The sequence below is a fragment of the Teleopsis dalmanni genome, chromosome 2, assembly GCF_002237135.1.
Source record: "Teleopsis dalmanni isolate 2A chromosome 2, ASM223713v2, whole genome shotgun sequence".
Taxonomy (NCBI): Eukaryota; Metazoa; Arthropoda; class Insecta; order Diptera; family Diopsidae; genus Teleopsis; species Teleopsis dalmanni.
In genome coordinates, this window is record NC_051847.1 from 58,913,578 (window position 1) to 58,917,536 (window position 3,959).

Genomic DNA, 3,959 nt, shown 5'->3' on the forward strand with positions numbered 1-3,959 from the left:
ACACGCATATATATGCAATGTTATGTTTATGTTTACCTTTTAATGCTAAATACTCTCAATTTCTGTGCTCTGCATACTACATACAAGCATTTTATACGTTTACACAAAACAAAACAAATTTCACACTCATGAGAGTTCATGATAGAGTAAACTGAACTGACAGTTCATGTTATCGTCAAGTTCATCTCACGTTCATGATAGTGCAAATAGGCCCAAAGATTTTATTATGTACTTACTTCCTCAGTGCTTTTATTGACAGCTCAGCTGTTGTTTGTTTAGATTTTACTTATAAAACATATAACTTATATATCAAATTTTGCTTGTGTGAAATTTATTTTCAAAGATCGCATTCGACATTCGTAAAACTGCCTAACTGAGACAGTGTGAATGTGCTATTAAACTATTTCAGAAGATATGGCAACCACTTTTTCCTGCGGTATGCCATTCGCTTAAATGACGTTCCTCTTATTTTATTTTTATTAAGCTGTGTAAGTAAAAGCTATATTTTGATTATAATAAAACGTTTAAATTTGTTGATAATGTACATCTTGTCAGAGATATAAATAATAAAAGTAAGTCAATTACATAAATAGACTGAAGATGTTTATTTTGATATTATGAATTTCTCTTAAAAGAAGTGATCGTATAGGAGAAAACGGCTCAAGCTTCCAATGGCAGAGGAAATAGTTGGATGTGATCAAAGGTGTGGTAACTAAAATTAAGTATATCATTGCTTTTACATAAAAATTATTTGTCGAATTGTCTGCTGTAAGCGTAATAAATAATTTAATTTGAAATATTATATACATACATATTTATAAATCGGTAGTAGTGACTGTGAAAATACTCTTTTCAAGTCTCAGTGCATGCTCTGCGCACGAGACCTGTCATACAGTGCATAGATATGTTATTGTTAAAAATTAACTTAAGTATTGCAACTAGGACTATTATAACTAGAACATTTTCTACGTGTTAATACTGCATAACTTTTGTTTGTCTCCAGCATGACCCAATTGTCTTCTGCGTTAAGTCTACTACAAACATCATTTCACACGAAAAAGTGCGGTACTATATACATGATATTTTATATAATAAAAATCTCACTATTCAAGCGATATTTACGTAGACAAATTTTATACAAGTACTATGTAAAACAGAAATTAGTAGCACGTCTCATTAATATTACTTTTGCTTTGGAATCGAATATATATCACAAGTCATCATATTTCTAATCGCCCAGAAGGTTTTAAACAGTGCACACATATTTGTATGTACACACAAGCTTTTTTGAATGCTGTAATAGATGCACGCCATTCTCTAAGAAAGTGAAAATGAAATTTATCTGTGAAGTACATTTTTGTTGTTCTGAAATAAATACCACCAAGTGTCATGAGGATTATGTCAGGCAGAAGCAAAATATACTTAAGAATATCAGACGAGCAAGGAAGCATATCCTAGGCAACGTGAGCGCGGTTGAGTGTTCCTAATGCGACGACTGTGCTGCACCACCGAATATGTGTGGTTAATAACAGTCGTAAGACGACATGTTGCGTGGAATTAATGCTAAAATAAATGGCAAAATAAATAAATGTAACAAAATAAGCTAAATAAATAGTACCTATATGTGTACACATAAACATATATGCATTCAGTTCTGTACCAGTACACCAGTACCGCAGAGCCAAAAGAGATTTAACAAACAACTAAACGGAGGCGTGGAGCAAATGTACATTAATTTATAACAAAATAAATGTGGAAAACGCGTTCACACAAGATGAAACGCCAAAATAAAAAATTTAAAAACCCCAGAACTGTCAGTAGCAGAAGAGGCAAAACCACTTTTCTTAAGTGCTTTATGCCATAAAGCATTCATTTTTATATTTTAATTAAAATTTAAAGAAAATTCACAACATACAATGCACAAAGTTAACAAAGTGAAAACTACAAAAGATGCAGGCGATGCGAACTTGTTGTTTCGCGACTTACTAAATGCAATTTTAATACAATCATTCAAGATTATTGCGTGTCCTTTAAAATTATATTAATATAATGTTAGCATTCAAACTGCCTATTCGTTTAACTAATCGTTAATATATATCCAATCTATTTTGATTTTTTAGTCTTAATACCTTACGATGTTGTATATTAATTAATGGCGTTACTTACGTTTTCCGCAAGACACACTTGACTACGTGAAGTATCTGTATACAGCAATATATGTTGTTAGCCGTACTGAGCGACATCCATACTCTTTTTACTGCATTATGTTAATATATACATACATCCTTAAATATGTATTTTTCGCTGGTATCAATTTATTTAAATATACCAATTCTTAGGAGTGTATATAATTTTATCTATTTTATTTCTTTTCAATCGGTAAATAATAAGATTTTTGTTCTGTCGATAAACTGCTTGATATAAGTTATTTTAATTTTTTAGAAAAATATTTAAACTTTTAGGAACATTTTTATTTTAAAAGTAAGCATGGAGCTATGTATTTAAATTGTTGTACTATGAAATATTTCTAGTTCCTCAGCTTTAACAAAAAAATGGAATTAGAGACAATTGTTATTTTATTCGCTTTAAAGTAGTTTCACTGCTCCCCCTTCATACTGTTTAAAAAAAATTTTAAGCTCTATGAAAAGGTTAAGTTCAGCCGTAAAAAAATTGAGGATAAGTCCATTTAAAGTCCAGCGTAATCCGAACGTCCAAGATAAAATGTTTAAGCAGTACGATAGAAATGAAAACAATTGAACCGTTTAAATTGTCATATTATTGGGTTATTTTTGAAACTCAATTGATTTATTATTCGATGCCTTTTTCTGGTAATTTGAACTGAAATTGGCTCAATTTGAAAATATTGTAAAAATGGCTCTACTGGGAGATGAAAACGAAAATACTTGTATGTTTTGTGTGCGTTCATAATTCACATATACGTTTGCTTAATATAAAAATATTGTAAGAAATACAAAAACATTAATATATATTGCATGTATATATATATATATCACATGTTATGCTATAAAATAGGATTATTTACGGTGAAAAAATTGCACGAGATAGCGTTTAAGCAGGTACTCGAACCTTCTTGCCAATTTATTCAAGTGAAAAATTTCATATGCTGATGCGATGAGATATGTGGTAATATAAAGAGAAGAAAATTGGTTGTGAAAATAGTAACTGTATGAAAAAAATATTGGATTCCTGAAAGTAGCGTTCGATAGATAAATTCAAGGAACTGCAAAAACTGAATATAGGTATTTTGAACTGTTAAATTTAAATTGATGCGCAACCAGCTATGCTGCGGATATAATATGATACATTCATGTTTTGCTGCTCTTTTTTGACTATTATGCTGAATCAGGGACACTAATCCTTTAAGAAGAAAAGTAACAATTATTTAACAACAGTTAAAATTGCAAGTCGGAAATATGACAGGAAAAAATTTCAACATACAATAAAATCAAATTCATAATCATGTTCATATTGGCGAATAACATTTTCTCTGAAAAGTAAAATATTCGCTTTCAACCGTTCAGTAGTTTCTAAGTTCACTCGATACACATTCTCTCGACCCTTCGGTATAGGCCAAGTTCAGTATTAAAAAAACGCTTGTTGTTTATCTGCTCACTGCTCAAGGAAGCCATTCTTCGTTAATAGATGAAAACAACAGTTTTGCAGTTCACATTTCTGAACCCTGTGATGAGCGTGTTGACCGAGAGCCATGCATCGCGCTCAAGGTGACCATATTGAGAATTCCAATTTTTTTCTTTTAATTTAGCGTTCGTAAAAGTACAATTGGGCTACCGGGTACATCAATGATTACTGCTAAGTGGTCTAAACTGTCTAAAGGTTTTACCTTATATTTTTATAGCCTATATAGGCTTAATCATATTGAATTGATCCCATATTTTTTAGAGTAGATTAAATGCTAGCTTATATATAAAACTCGAGAG

The 3,959-nt window shown here is 30.8% G+C and overlaps 1 long non-coding RNA gene across 1 annotated transcript; it reads left to right on the forward strand.

Moving 5' to 3' along the window:
* The first annotated feature begins 534 nt into the window (after nt 1-534).
* On the forward strand, nt 535-703 carry LOC119680224. Its single transcript, XR_005252454.1, has 2 exons — nt 535-572; nt 636-703. It is a non-coding gene; the product is annotated as an uncharacterized LOC119680224 (long non-coding RNA).
* Nucleotides 704-3,959: the final 3,256 nt, after the last annotated feature.